This window comes from Syngnathoides biaculeatus, chromosome 22, assembly GCF_019802595.1.
Source record: "Syngnathoides biaculeatus isolate LvHL_M chromosome 22, ASM1980259v1, whole genome shotgun sequence".
Lineage (NCBI taxonomy): Eukaryota > Metazoa > Chordata > Actinopteri > Syngnathiformes > Syngnathidae > Syngnathoides > Syngnathoides biaculeatus.
In genome coordinates, this window is record NC_084661.1 from 10,607,832 (window position 1) to 10,624,506 (window position 16,675).

Consider the following 16,675-nt stretch of genomic DNA (forward strand, 5'->3'; position numbering starts at 1 on the left):
CCCGCACATGACATGAATTAGTGGTTGTCAAAGTGCTCTCAGCAGCCGTTTAGCATAATTACTGTATAATGCCGGTGGTAAATTCTCCCCGTTTTACATCAATTCTCAATTGACACGTCTCATTACAGGCAGACCAACTGGAAAAAGTACAAGTGAAAAAATAACATTTAAAATGATCCATCCACCAATGAATTTTCTGCGGTACACTTGTCATGTCCTCATTTGGGGTCACGGGTGATGTGGAGTTTATCCAATCTGACTTTGGGAACAGAGGCAGGAGGCAATCCGTAGTCCACATATAACCACCCACCACCCATGGCCACGTTCACACCTACAGATGGTTTTCGATCATGTGATAAATATTTGTTGATATGCCATGTTGGGGTTGAGATTAGAGGATTAAAATTGGCTTGGCTTCCATCATTTTTTTTCTTTAGTAACTAGGCTACTCTGAGTTATGTTATAAATTGTCCAATCTCTGCTAAAATAATGGCTATAAAGATTCCCAAAACAATTCCCACAAATCTTAATATAATTGTGTGCAAAGACAAGCAAAAATGACATATTTGAATCTTACGCAGTATAGTTGACAGCTCGGCTTACTTTAGCTAAAAGAGCGTTGACTGTGCCTAACTTTAGCCTCAGGGCTAGATAGCGGTTAGCATAATGGGAGTCAGCTGCCATGCCGCAAATCAACCTTTCATTTCTGATGCATTTGTCTATTTAAAACAATAACATGACAGCTATCAACAAAATCAAATGTAAAATACTGAATGTCTTTTATTAATGTTAAGATTATTACTGTAAAAATGATCATCTGTAGTATGCTTTTTCCAACATTGCAATACGGTAAATTTTGAGTTACAAGCGAACTCATTCTTGCCTTGCAAACATTTTTAGGGCTAAGAAATATTTGATATTCGTGTCAGGTCTCTCTCCCTCTGCAATAGCAAGGATTCACTGTTGTCCTGGTTAATCATCACTTCTCTTGAGTAAAACAATGTTCATGTGTGTGTTTGTGTATCCATGTCTCGTTTAATGGAGTCAACGTCCATTGTTTAAAGGTGTCATTAATGCACACACTGCCTGAACCATCAGAGCGGAAAGCACTGTGTGACACTGTTCTTGAAGCGTTCTTTAACATACAATGTACACAGGGGTGGTCTATAGAACTTCGTATTGTACTTCAAAGTCACTCTTTGGTCGAAAAAGGTCCAGGTAGGCTATACAGTATATACTAAAGTACTGGGATACGTGGGATTACACTGGTTGAGAAACCACAGTCAAAAGCCTCCATAGAAGAGTGGAAGTTGTGATAGCTGCAAGCAACTCCATTTTGTTAATTTTTCACGACCTGCAGGTTTTCCAACATTTTAGCTTTTGCCCATTAGCTATAAAAGTGTGATGTGTAGAAAAAGACATTGCGGCTGTTTAAAGTTCTCGGTTTTAGTGGGTCAGAGACAAGGAAGAGTGCTGACTTTAATGTGGCGTTGTACAAGCCAAAGGAGCATGTTTGTCAGTTTGTGTGGATTAATGGTTGACCACAGCTCGTTCGAGGCAGTAGCATTAGTGCTAATGGCTACAAATACCAGAGCCCTCCACTCGTGTCTCTGAGTCAAGACACAAGACTTTTATGTACGACTTGGTGATTAACAAATCTATTTTTTCCACGTTTCTATTGGCTAGAATATATCCCAAGTAAGTAAGTAGCCATGGCAGTCTGAAGTCCCACTCCACACACTGGCTGTCTGGTCGGATGTAAAAAAGAAATCTAAAATAAAGTTCCTCCACTATGCTACTCTGCCTTTCTCTGTATGACACGTGTGCACTCGTGGCAAACAATGAGCCACTCAAAAGCGGCCATGTCATGTGGACTTTCTGAAGGAAAGATGCATTTTGAGGGTGTAAGCTTATGAGATGAGGCAAATGCCGGAAAACCGCCACTGCAAACGAAGCGCCTAAGTTTTTATGTACTACTGCGGGAGTGGGGACTCATACTGGACTCTAAACTGCTTGTGTCCTTCCAAAATAATAAAATTAATTGATAAAATGGATGACTTGCGGAGCTCTACTGGGATAACATGCAGGAAACGACTTCTATGCTCTCATTTCTTGGCCTTCTGAACACTGAGCCTTTACACCGCTTGTTGACGAGCACTACGAAAGCTCGCGAGCGTGCGCACAAAAGCTCTGGCCGTTGTGTTTGGATTTACGTCGCGGGACCTATTCACAGTCGCCCGGCCTCATTGTGAGGAGAAAAATCTCGTTGGGCTGACTCAGCACGTCGCTTCGTTGGTGGCGGCGGAGAGGCGAGTGCCTCTCCGTGCCGGCTATTGTCATGGAACCAGTAAACACCAGCTCAGCACTGGCAAACTAGCGTCACCGGACAACAGCTTTAATTGTCCTCAGTATAGTAACAATGTGGATGACTGACAAGCTGATAAAATTGAGTGTATGGAATGAAAACAAAGTTTCAGGTAAAGGTGGGATTTGTCTGAAGATATACTGTAAATAGCTAATTTCACACAAAACTCCACTGTCTACCAAATTTCACGCAGAACAGTGGTGAGCAGGACATTTTTGTGTCTTGCTGTCAGGGAGGTGGTAAAATACAACCACAGAAAATTTATGAAAGTTATTGTTAAACGACAAGAGCTTTTTTGGGGAGCCTGAAAACATTTGAAACTCAATAGCGAGTCCTTTAGTGTAAGCATTTCTGTCAAAATGTCATCTGTGAAAATATTTATTTTTAAAATCAGTACATAAGTGGAGTTGTGTTGCCGTTGCATAATTTTAAATCTTTAGATGACTTAGGTAAGCTGGTAAAGCATTGGCCTCACAGTTCTGAGGATGCGGATTCGATCCCAGCCCCGCCTGTGTGGAGTTTCCATGTTCTCTCTATGCCTGCGTGGGTTTTCTCCGGGCACTCCGGTTTCCTCCCTTGTACCAAAAACATGCAACGTTAATTGGAGACTCTAAATTGCCCCCAGTTGTGATTGTGAGTGTGGCTGTTTGTCTCTATGTGCCCAGCGATTGGCTGGCAGCCAGTTTAGGGTGTACCCTGCCTCCTCCCTGTTGCTCCAGCATTCCCCGCGACCCTCGTGAGGATAAGCGGTAAAGAAAATGTATGGATTGATGACTTAGTTGCTCTGGATCGTGTTTTTTTTTATATTGCCAACTAGTGGCCTGGCACCCACATTACAGGCCTCTTCAGTTGTTTTTGGGAGACCTGTGTGAACAAGCATTGTTTTGACAGCATTGTTTACTCTTTGGGAAACATTTTCATTTTCCAAGGCGGAAATCCTCACAAGGGTTCCAGAGCACGTCAGAGCTAACATTCAAAAGAAAATGTTGCGCATACAGAGTTATTTCAACACATCTGTTTAAGTTAAGGAGTGGCATAGTTGCTTTTGTCCGTCTTTTGATTTAAGGAAAAAATTAACCTCTGATGCAAGTCTGCTTATCCGTAATGTACAGCAGAGGCTTGAAGAAAACACTTAATTTTCTATCATGGTAGTTTGTCACAGTGCTAGGTTGAGACCCACTTCAAGTATGACGCCGTTTGTGCTGAGACAAAGCCGGATTGTAAAACATGGAAAGTCGCTCTGACTCATGTTTGTGCATCTGCTTTATCTCACTTTTGTGTGTGTGTGTTTGTGTGTAAGTGTGCACACGGGATTCCTCCTCTGCTGCGTAAATGAGCTTCTTTTATTCGTCGATAACCTTTCCTCCCGCCGTGGCATTTTGGAAAAGGAGTCATTTCGGGGACGAGGCATCCTCCACAAGGAGCCGTTTGCTTCTTCCCGACTTCTTTCATGTGGTTTCCATGGAGATGAAGTTGTTGTTTCCACGGCCATCTGCTGGCGTGCAGTCGTGATGCTGTAGCAACGAGATACAACATCCAGTTGTTTCCTCTTGGGAGGACGCGTTCAGTTGGCACCGGCTGACAGTCGATGATGCAACTAGCTTGGATCGCTTAAATCTGCTCTAAAATGGAATACAACTTTGTTTATCCCAAACGTGACATAAACACCATTTAAAAGCCGTTACAACTCATCAAAACACATTTCAATTCATATCAAAGCACTCCCAAGTGTTTGTGTTTGTTGTTGTTTTCCCGATCTGTGCAATTCGGTAATGTAATTCGAAGGACGGAAGGTGTCCCTCGTGATCAAAACGTAGCGTGTAGCATGTTTTTTGTTTTCCAAAAATATCTGTGTTGAAGGCTCGCCATCCTCTCTTTATGTAATCATTATCAGGGATACGTCTGCCGAGGTGTCCATTAAAGGCAACTGCTGGTTGTCTCAGCGGAGTCCATTAATTTCCACTAATGGGTGTCTTAAGGGACAATATCTCGCCTGTGCTGCTCATCAGTGACCGATAACTTCAATTTGTTTTTTTTTACGTTTCGCAAACATCCTCAGCGCCTCATGGCCCGTAATTGCAAACTGACAATAGGGATGATTGATGGATCAAGGGGAAAATTAGGGATGGACAATTGATTTTTATTGATTCATTTAAGATCATTTGTCAGGATGATTTAAAAAAATATATTTATTTGCAGATTTTTTTAAATTGCTGCTTCATTAGGTGTAACAGAAGAATTTAAGGTGGAGGTGGGACTGCATCAGGAATGAGCTCTGATCCCTTTCCTGTTTGCAGTGGTAATGGATAGGCTCACAGATAAGGTTAGACTGGAAGCCCCATGGACCACGATGTTCGCAGATGATATTGTGATATGCAGTGAAAGCAGGGAGCATGCAGAGGAACAATTAGAAAGATGGAGACATGCATTGGAAAGGAGAGGAATGAAGATTAGCCGAAGTAAAAGGGGGAAGAGTGAGGCTACAGGGAGATGAGATAGCGAGGGTGGAGGACTTCAAATATTTAGGGTCAACAATCCAGAGCAATGGTGAGTGTGGTAAGGAAGTGAAGAAATGGGTCCAAGCAGGTTGGAAGAGCTGGCGGAAGGTGTCTGGTGTGTTATGTGACAGAAGAGTCTCTGCTAGGATGGAGGGCAAAGTTTACAAAACAGTGGTGAGGCCGGCCATGATGTACGGATTAGAGACGGTGGCACTGAAGAAACAACAGGAAGCAGAACTGGAGGTGGCAGAAATTAAGATGTTGAGGTTCTCACTCGGAGTGAGCAGGTTGGATAGGATTACAAATGAGGTCATTAGAGGCACAGCCAAAGTTAGATGTTTTGGAGACAAGGTTAGAGAGAGCAGACTTCGATGGTTTGGACATGTTCAGAGGCGAGAGAGTCAGTATATTGGTAGAAGGGTGGTGAGGATGGAGCTGCCAGGCAAAAGAGCGAGAGGAAGACCAAAGAGAAGGTTTATGCATGTGATGAGGGAAGACATGAGGGCAGTTGGGGTTAGACAAGAAGGTGCAGGAGATGGAAAAAGATGACACGCGGTGGCGACCCCTAACTGGACAAGCCGAAAGGAAAACAAGAAGTAGTTGAAAGCTCATCAGACATACTGTGTGGGCCATCTGAGCCATGCACTTCAACACCTCTTTTTATGATCTTAAACTGTTAAATGTTAGTTTACTCACTCAATTTCCATAACATGAATTAAATTTTAGAATAAATGAAGAACAAAACTTGCTGACAGCATATCATGTTGGAAATCTTCATGATCAATCAATCGACTAATCAATAGTTCTCCCTTTCCCGAGTGTTCATTAATTGCTCATAACATTGGGTTAGCATCGCTGAGGCCATGCTCTGCGTCTTTGGTCAGCAAACTAATCAAGTGGATCAACAGCACCTCTGCTGTTCACTCTGAGTACTGCAATCACACGTCCGTCAACGCCACGCAGCCGTCGAAATTCTTCATGTGCAATTAATGCCTAATTGATTGTTCAGCTCTAAGGGGTCACTTGCTCGGATTAGTGTTCATGTCACTGCCGGGTTAGGTACGCCATTTATGCAATTGAAATCGGAAGCGATCACAAAGTGGATGCCTTCATATATATACATGCATGTAATATGTGATGATGCTCGTTTCCTGTTCCTTTCTGTGGCCTGCATGCTGAATGTTTGACAGTTGATGCTTTGAGTAGGCCAATGGCTTCAGGCCCTGCAAGCACACACACACATATACACACTCTGAGAGTTGCTGGCAGAGATTTGTATGTCGTAAAGAATCACTCTTGTTCTTTGGAGCCAGAATGGAAGCTCTTAAAGGCGAACTGTGTTTCTGGCTAACTTTCTATAAAGGATCTTTTCTTGTGCAGTGTGACTCCATCACCATTTGCCCTTTGCTGCAGCAGATTAATGGAGGGATGTCGTGGATTACACCATCCGAAACAAGCCCAGGCTCTTTGGAAATGAAGAAAGTCATCGTTATTCATGTTCTGAGAGTCTATTACTGATTAAATTGATTGATGGGCATTTCTAATACCACAAGACTAGGTCTAGGAAATAAGATTTAAGACATAAGACGTGTACACACTGATGCATCATTTTTCCAGTCTAATTTTTACGAACGAGTTTTACATTGAACTTCAGCTCATCAGGTGGACAATACTGTGCTCAAATGACTGCAATTTTCGCATCATCTCTAGTGTACTTGCTTCTGATTGGGGATCATTTGTGTGACTTCCAAAAAGAATTTGAAATGGGGAGTGGGTATGGAATGCCTCCTCAAAGTGCCACTGTCATGAAATGCATGATTTTTGGTATGTTGTTAATGAAAAAACAGCAGCCGGTACGGACCCATCTCTTTTTTCGCCACAAAACATGATTTTGACGTATCTGGCTTTGTGTAACTCCCGCCATGAAAATCCTCTCGAGGGATTTGTTTTCCAGAAGAAGCAGGAAATGACGTAGAGGGCAGTAGCGGAGTCAAGCAGGCTTATATGTTTCTATTAGTTTTACCTGCAGGAAGGTAGCTCTTTGTTTGTTCGTGTTAGCCAAAATGCTGTCTCGTTGTATTGCTGGATGTTGCTGGAACACTCGGGAGGATGCATTCACTCTTCATACTTTTCCAAAAGACCTGGTTTGTTGTGAAAAATGGATTGCACAGGTGCAAAAGATGAGAGCTTCGTGGGTTTTAAATGGCAGGTAGGTCTGTATACAGCTACTAAAAAAAAGTAAGTAGTAGTTGGGGGAGGGATGTAATCCGTAAGACAGGGGTGCTAAATGTGTCTGTGCCACCCCGGCCGAAGCCATGATCGGCGGAACCGCGGCGCCGTGCCCCGGTGGCTCATCTCTGCCGGCAAGGTGGATTGGACGGAGAGGCGGTTTGGCCGGGGCGTCGTTATCACTCGCGGGCGGCGGCGTTTATCACCGCCGTGGAAGTGGATCGGATGGGGAGACAGCTTGGCTGTGATCCACATATCATCTAAATATGGCTTGAAACGATAGGGTAATATTGCCCTGGTCACTTCACTCGGTTGTGAGATGTTCTCCTCTTCCGTGTCAGAAGGGGCGTGTTCGTCTCCCATAGTAGGGGGCGCAGCGTGTTTTCAACGGCGAATGTTCCAGTGTGACGTCACGGACAGAAGATGCAGCCAATATGGCGACCACTTGGATGTCGAATGAGACTTCTGCAACTTTGGACATCGATTACGCGCTCCCCACTCATATTTATTTTTTTAAATAGACAATGAAGTGAATAATGTTTTTCATGACAATATCTATTTTAAAATGTATATAGGGATGTCAGTGCCACTTTAAAGTCAACACCGCTGAATTGTTTAATTTGATTAAATTATTTTTTTTTTGTGCGTCTTGTTTTGATGGACAAGTGTATTAAATTTCTGTCTCTCAATGAAACAGGTGTCGGGTAATGGGAAATTAGTGTCGATTAAGTTTGTTTAACTGTTCTTAATATTTTGCCTTTAACCGGGTCACGTCACATTTTATAATTCAATGACTCCATCCATCATTTCGTAATGGACAAAGGTTTTGGGACACATACAGGCTGTCGAAAATGTGGACTTGGCCCAAATTGTTCGGAATATGTGTGTGGAAATTTCCAACACAAAACTCAATTAAGCATGAAGTTATGCTGTAGTTTTACGACTGGACTAAGACTGACGCGAAGGCCCAAGACGACAGCCAGTCCTGGGATGATTAGCCACGCACTAGCACTTACAAACCTGTTTGTCGCCTCTACCACAGACCACTTCTGACCACAGTGTTATCTGGAGCACTTAAAGACTCACGTGCGTTTGTGTGTAAAGCCGCTCCCATTTTCCACAAAGCCTTTTATGGCTCTCAGTACTCTCATAAAAGTCTTGTGTTACTTGTGCTCCCATGCATGGCACTCGTTGTTTTTGTCTTCAGATTGTTTTAAATTCAATTCGACAGAGGTGATGATCTTTAAAACGGGTTCAGGTAGTCTTGCATGAATAGTTTCTAAATAAAATTTGAGAGGGGTGCCACGTTGGAGCAGTTGTAGAGAGTTGGCTTCACAGTTCTGAGGACCGGGGTTCAAATCCCTCCCACACTGTGTGGAGTTTGCATGTTTTCTCCGGGCACCCAGGTTTCCTCCCACATCCCCGAAACATGCATTAATTGGAGACTCTAAATTGCCCCTAGGTGTGATTGTGAGTGCGACTGTTGCCTGCAATTGGCTTGCAACCAGTTGAGGGTGTACCCCGGCTCCTGCCCGTTGACAGCTGGGATTGGCTCCAGCACTCCCGCGACCCTCGTGAGGATAAGCGGCTCAGAAAATGGATGGGTGGATGTATGAAATTGAGAAGTGTATTTTTGTTGTTGTTTGTGTCTATGCATGTCTGCGCGTGTGTGTGTGTGTGTGTGTGTGGGGGGGGGGGATTGTTGTCATGTTAAGACATGGCCACAAGATGTCAGACTAGCTTTTCCCTTTGGGACACGTATGAGCTGTTTGTGGAGTAGAGATGAAGCTGTATAAACATGTCACATTGGTACACTTGCAGTCTTACTCGAGCCAAGGAACAAATCTTGAAATATATAAAAAATATATAAAAGATATTTAAAATATTGGACAATTAGATTACAAAAATGTCTAAAATGTTAGACAGCTTGGGTGAAAATTTTATCAGAATTAAAATATTGGACAAATAATACACCAATTTTAGAAAAAAAAAGTACAAAACGTTTTCGAATAAAAATCCTCACAAAATGCAGGAATAGTTGATGAAAAACAAAAGCCAGAAAAAAACCTCTTGGCATGATTTTGCTAAAAATGTCAGTGATTTACAAATGGGAGTGGCACGTGTCATGGTGCATTTGTCTAATGAAAGCCAAGCAATAATGCCCAAAATCATGTTTAAAAAAATACAAAGATTTTACATATTATATGATAAAAAAGATTAGAATGCATAAATCAGAAAATAAATTATTAATAATAAAAATAATATAAATAAATAAATGGAAGAAAAAAATAAATTCAAAAAGGTTGGACATAAATTTAAAAAAAATATTTGCAAAATATTCTCAAACAGCTCAAAACACAAAATATTAAGCAAAAATGTTGGATAAAATATACATGAAAATTAGACAGAAAAAATTAAACAAAATCAAAATATCACATTAAAATATCAATTATTAAAGAAACTGAATGTTCTAAACTCCCATTTCCATGCCAGTTTGGAGCAGAGTAATACTGGGCAATGAACAGAACTAGCTGACATGTCCTTCTCCTGACTGCAAATGGGCTGGGAGCAAATCAACGGCGCCTCTGCTGGTCATGGCCAACGCGTGCACTCCAACTTGCCTCAACCATCACAACTCCCTCATCAATCAAAACCAATTGATTCCCACTGATAAGAGCGTATTTTTTGTGGGGCACTTTTTGTAGACAAAGCAACAAAAATTTAGCCAGAAGGTCCTCCAGCTTGTTGCTAGTCACTCCCACTTGTGGAGTGTGTGCATGTGTGTGTGTGTGTTTGTGTGTGTGCGCACGAGAGAGACGCGCCGAGAGAAAGAGCGAGAAGGCGTCCCTCCTGGTTCCGCCCAGTCAGTCCGCCTCGTTGGCCGGTGTGTGTGCACCACTTTGGATGTGTGTGTGCATCAAGCACACACATGCGCATCTTTCGAATCATCCATGCTGGATTAGAACCCCTCATTTTTTGTTTTTGAGGTGTTTTTTTTTTTTTGGGGGTGGGGGCATGTAAAAAAGGGGCCCTCGGGGACCCTAACGTTGGCCACCATGAGCGAAGAGGTTCGAGAAAAGGCGCTGGGCAAGTCGGCTAATCGCAAGAAGAAAGGAAAGAAGGTAGAAACAGGTTCTGAAATGTGACTCTTTTTGTGTGTCTTTGTATGTCAGCAATTTTGTAAGCATTTTATGTGATTGGCATTTTTGTTGTCTCTCTTAAATACCTAATTTAAGAAAAAAAAAAACAAAAAAAAAACCAAACTTAAAACACTCTCAGAAGCACAAAAGTAAGAGTGCAGGTGTGACTCACCCTTATTGACATCCTCCTATATACGTGTACGTGTGTGTGTCCGCGCTTCTCACTGATGAAAATGTGATTTATAGTTGTGTGTTCGCTGACGGGGTGTGTTCAGCTTGCCCGGCTGCTGCTGCAGCCTGTTGATGCCAAAAAGAAAGAAAGAAAAAAAAAACCCTCTCCATTATGCAGGCCCACTTGGAGTCTATTGACACCGACAAGATAGCGTAAAGCCGTTTGAAGAGTTTATTTAAACCTTTTCTTGCTGTGACCAGACGAGGCCGTCGGGTCGAATCTGTTGGAATGGCGAAAAGGGCAGCTGGCCAAAAATGGTTGTTCTGTAAAATGTAGCATTTCCTTTAGCCAGGGCACACAACGACACACCCACGACCTGCACTTCCAAACGTTTAACACCTCAATTCAAAACGTCAGCTGATTCTTGTAGACAGAAATGTCCATGTGTCTGACCAGCACATAAAAACGCGCTTAACTTGACCAGTTTGGGGAACCCATTTTAGGCAGCGCTGTAGCTACACATGATGTTGCAAATTGGAGCAATAATGCTCAATGAAATGCCAAAGAAGGCAGAAGAAAACATATTGTGCCGGGACCGTTAAAAGATTTAAAAGCGTCATTTGGATACAATTTTACCGATTCTCTGTGTCAATCACATTGACATGCTAATTTACAAATTCCATCCAGTTAGCGTGTTTGAGCTACATATGTAGAATCTTATAATCTTCAAACAATGATGCTAATCGAAATGCAAAGGAAGCACATTGTGAGAAGAGTTGCCGAAGACACAACGCACACACACAAGTGTATAGCGCCACCTGAAGCTGAAGGGAAATGACAGCACGAGTTACTGACACGCTAACCTCACCCACCTCGGGAGCCACACACCATTCACGACGCAGGATGCATGATATGTTTTTCGATTGATCTTTAAAAGCCGGATGCTTTGTCCATACGCGCGAGCTCAGCTTGAATGAAGGAGGCGGTCATCTTGTGTGTGCGCTGTCCGACTGCTTGATTCAGACACACACATAAAGATGAACTCGACGGGCTTATGTAAGACGACTGCCCACGTTTGGCCCTTTTCCATCCCACCATCCTCCCATGTCATGCATCCTCTCGCCACGCTTTATTTAAATCGTCCCTGGGTGTGAGTTTACTTCTCACACGGGCGTGTTCTTCCGCACTAAAGTCATCCACGCGGGCATTTCACACACCAGGGAAGAGGAAAGGAAGTAGTATGCTATGTATATATAAAAAAACAATTAGGATTCAGGTATTGTCCAACAGCTGATTGATTGATTACTGAGGAGGAACTTGGCAGAGAGGTTGATGAATCAATACCTGACCATGAATGGATCCATAATACAATTTGGCAGAGGTATACTTAATGCTATCTAAAAACAAAAAAATCAAGGATGATATGTAACAGTTTAGATATCGTTGCTGTTGGGCATAAACATTGTATTCCAAATATGATATGATCAGTCATATTTTTTTGCAAATCGATACTGTCGATCTGTTCCCATGTTGTCTGCTATATTTAAGTATTATTATGTTAGAGATTGAACAAGATGACGTCAGGAGCAACAGGGGCATTTTTCAGGGCAGGTGCACTTTTTATATCCATCCTTTTTCTTTGCCGCTTATCCTCATAAGGGTTGTGAAAGTGGTGGCGCCTATCCCAGCTGTCAATGGGCGGGAGGCAGGGTACACCCTGAAGCGGTTGCCAGCCAATCGCAGGGCACATAGAGTCAAACAGTCCCACTCCCAATCACACCTACGGGCAATTTAGAGTGTCCAATTAATGTTGCATGTTTTTGGGATGTGGGAGGCAAGCAGGCACGGGGGAGAACATGCAAACTCCACATAGGCGGGGCTGGGATCGAACCTGGGTCCTCAGAACTGTGACGCCGGCGCTTTACCAGTTGCTCCACCGTGCCGCCTACTTCTTTTCATATGATCTGTAATAAATCATTATAATTATTATATCGGTATGGGAGTCAATGCTTTTTTAAGAAACCTTTTTTGAAACAAATCTGTTTCAAAGTTTGATCTGTATCAGGAGAAATAAAACATATCCTCGAAGTAAAAGAAATCAGAGAGCAAAAGTGTCCTTTTGCTTTCAGCAAAACAAATCGACTAACCTGAAATTGATACGTGATCAATTTTGCCTGCTCGACATCACTTGGGGCCTTGCCATCCGAGAAGGGGGATCCCACCATCTGTGGTCTCTTCTCAAGGTCTCTTCTTTTCTCCCCAAATCAGGTTTGGGGTTTTTCCTTGCCTGATTGGGTGACTTAGATCAGGGCATGTTGTCAATCTTTCTCAACTACGGGCCTGTGAAGACCTTTGAGGCGGTTGTGATTAACGGCTAGACAAATAAAGACCCTCCCTTTCATTATCAAAATATCCCGGTCTTGTCTGGACTCAAATTGATTTGTGATGCCGCGATCCTTGTGAGGATCAGCGGTTTGGAAAATGGACGGGTGATGCTGATGATTCAGCATTCCGGTGTCTTCTCCTTCAGCTCGCAGCAGGAGCGAGCGGCTGATATTTCGGCGGGTGAGCGTTCCCGCCCGCGTGCCAAACATATTGTTTGTTGGTGCCGAGCGGGACGCTTGGCTGGGATCCCTCCACACTTCCCGGGAACAGGATGAAGCTGCGGTCGGCTCGTTCGGTGCGCATCTCTTCATCTTTGTTTCTTCTCAGTCCTCCAGTTGGTCTCTTCATTTCGTCGCTGTGCCCCTCGGAACGTTTTTAGTGCGCGTTAATTGACCAAGAAGTTGATCTGATCATATAATCCTCTGCTGCAAGATGGAAAAACATTTTGCACCATGTTGCAATAACGCCGTGCGTCCTTCTACCAGGGTCATTCCTGACTGCGTTTGCTGTCATAAAGCTGGGTTATATGGCCTCAAATAAAATCTCAAAATCTGATTTGTGATTATCATAGATTTTCCCCTCTAGTCATAGAAACTGTAAATGAAATTTAGCTTGATTTTTCGCTTGATGCTAAACAAGCTTCGACACTGAGCGTTAACTTGCATCAACCTGTGCAGACATAATAGAAATAAATATTATTTGCAGATAACGTGACAGTTTTTCCTGTTCATAAATCATCATAAATGTGAATTGAAGAATTTCTTTTCCTTTTTTTCTGGTTACAAGAATGATTTGTACTTTTCCCTAAACTGTATCTTTACTTCTCGAGGATTTTATTATCCGGCTCTGACCCTTGCAGCCGTAGAATCCAAATGGTGCGGTCCTTTTGTCTATTTTTTGCGTCCTAGAAACAAAAACAGAAGACTTCCAAACAGACTCAGTGGAACCGGTTCCATTACCTTACGTCGGGAAGTGGCTCACGAGCAAACGGAAGCAAATTGCCTTTGTCTGTGGTTTATTATTGAACGCACGCAGTTCACAGCCACTGCAGGGCACGTTAGCATATTATCCGAAAGGTTGTCGTACGCCATGATGCATTAACCACGCCACAGTGTATTATTTCGTTGGCATTTCAGACATGTGACGTCGTCTTTCACCCTTCACGCGCCATTTAGAATTCCTTCACTTATACTGATGCTAAATGTTAATCGTTCTTAACGGCGCATCAGAGCACCTCTGCACATAAGAACCCGCTTGATCTTAAACATTTCTTGGATTCTGAGATGTTGAATAACACATCGCGAATGATTGAAGCATTACGGCGGCATCCAATCAAAATGCGCAAAGCAAATTTAATCGGGAATCCATTATTTGTGCTCACGTGTGACTTTCTTTTGTACGTGGCTAATTGGGGAGGTCCCGCCGCAGAGGTCTGGGAGAGAGACGACGAAAAAGTGTCTTGACGGTTACATGAATAGGCTAATGGGCCTTGGTCGCCGTAGCAACGGGAGTGTGCCAAGGGTGATGTCAGCGCTTTCAGGGAATAGGCATCCATCTCCGTTTCCCCTCATATTTGTCTGACGCTCCTCTGCTCCTCTTTCGGCCTTCATCTCGCTCCAGCACACTCTCTTCCCGTCTGCCGCCGCCATTTCCCGAAAAAGCTCATCAGTATAAAGAGATTATTGATAAGACGTGAACAGTTTAAAGGAGACATTATACTTTTCTTGACAATACACAACATTTTCCAGTTGTCTTGATAACATGTGGCCTGCTTCTGTAAAAATACCCCAAAGCTAAAAAAAAAAAAAATTACAGACATATTTTTACAGAAATTAGCATGGTGAAATGGACTTGTTTTTGGGGCGGATCTGTCTCATCCTCTCATACTGTTGGGCCAATGACGAGCCCGGTCTTTGTTACAATAACAAGCAGTGACTGGATATCACAGGCTTGTCTCTTCCAACATTTCATGGCCTCTGTGTTGCTCAACGGCCAGTGTTCGCGGTGGCCAGCTGCGCGCTTCGATCAGCTAGCGGAAGCGGGGCTCAGTGTGGATAACAAGCTAGTGCTCGATAAAATAAGAGCATTTTTTGGTGCACAGATGCGTCAACAAACGCAAACACTCCCTTGCGTTCATAGAGCAATGACGTCGGTGCCAGATTTCTGAAGTTAAGTGTGAAATGACGTGTGAAGCAGTGTGCAAGATATGCGTTAGCAGCGGGGTGCCCAGACTTTTTTACCCTACTTTTCAAGCAGCCAGCCTCTCACGAGCTACTGGGGAGTGGGGGGATTTGGGGGGGTTTGGGGGGGGGGGGGGCTGATGATGCTCCCAATGTTATGTTATTAATATTATGTGATATATTATGCTATATATAAATATACATGTATATTTAAAATACAGAGTTAGCTTTTTGTGCACTGTATTATCTGTGCTTTTATCCTGGATCAGGCCAAGGTGGAATTTTAAAATTACACACCATCTGATCCTGCACTTTCTACTTTGGCTTCAGACCAGACCTTTCAACACTTGAAAAGAGAAAATCTCATCCAGTTTAACCACTTTTTTTGATCATTCACGTACTCCGACAGTCATTGCATCTTAAAACAACAGAATTTCTTGTTTAACTTTCTCCATTAATATCGAAAGTAAACATAAGCATGTCTAGCTTGTCTTTGCTGTACGTTGCCCAGACTGTGTTGCGAACTAAGCAGCGGTGGTGGACCCTGTCATTATTAAACCCATTGATGGGCTGCGTAAGTACTGTAACATTTGTAATTATGAGTGTACATGTTTAAGAAAAGGGGGGGGTGTAAGGAAAAAGAGCAGCGGTCGTTGTTAGACAAAGTTCCGTGTGCTGCCTAAAAGTAACCAGTGGCTTCATCTTTTCATTTTTTACAGTATGTATGTGAACTGTGCCACTGGATGTAACAACCAGTCATCCCTCACTCATTAAGTCACATTGCAAAATGCCACAAACTGAATAGCTGTATGTTATACTTTTAATTAGCAATTGTTTTTTTTTGTGCACAACGCAGAATATCTGCGAAGAGACTGCATCAGCGGTGCACAATTGCGCACTCACGCAGTTTAGAGGGAACATTGGCTGACCAAGACTGGTCGATCGCGATCGACGCATTGAGCACCGCTGCCTTAGCACAAATACTGGCACAACATTATTGTCAGAAGCCATAGATGCTAACACTGTTAGCTAATGCTAATCTGCACTCACGCTACAGCGCTGGCTACCTTTTGCCTTTAACATGTCTTGTCAAAGTGGCTGTTTAGTTCATTTTCACATATAGCCACATCACTGAAGATCTTACTTGTTTAATTTCACATGATGGATGGGCAGGGGCTTCAAACATACAACTGTTGGAATGCAAATGTGAAAATGTCAATTTTCCATCATGGCTGATTGAATTGAAATGAAAATTGACCACTATTTCCGTAAAGTATCAATTGTGTTAATAATGTGTGAGAGGGAGGCCCGGTAGTTTTTGTATTTCCCTCCCATCACCTCCTCATCCTCTCGCCAGCCGCCACAGGCCTTCCTTCCTTCCTTTTTGCGTCGCCATGACAACTTGCCAAGGTGTCATTTTTGCGCATGGCCGGCTGAGTCAGACCAGGCCCCTCATCTACCGGCTGGATTACGGTGAACTATCAGCGTCTATAAAGGAGAAGTTCACGTCTAATTAACATTTGTCATGTCACGCGAGGGGGGTTATAATTCCACGGAGATTAGCGCTCGCAAAGCAGGGCAGGATGAGGATTTGTTGTCAGAAGTCAAAGAGATATAAAAGTGTGCAGTTACAATCTGCTGTAATTGCACATCATCCCAAGCCTCAACGTCGCCCGCGCACACTTGTTAAACCTGAGGAATGTAAA

The 16,675-nt window shown here is 43.1% G+C and overlaps 1 protein-coding gene across 1 annotated transcript in view; it reads left to right on the forward strand.

The window, feature by feature from the left end:
- Positions 1-16,675, forward strand: part of LOC133495201 (ankyrin-3-like) — a 105,915-nt gene that overhangs the window by 576 nt on the left and 88,664 nt on the right. The gene's annotated exons all lie outside the window — the stretch shown is intronic.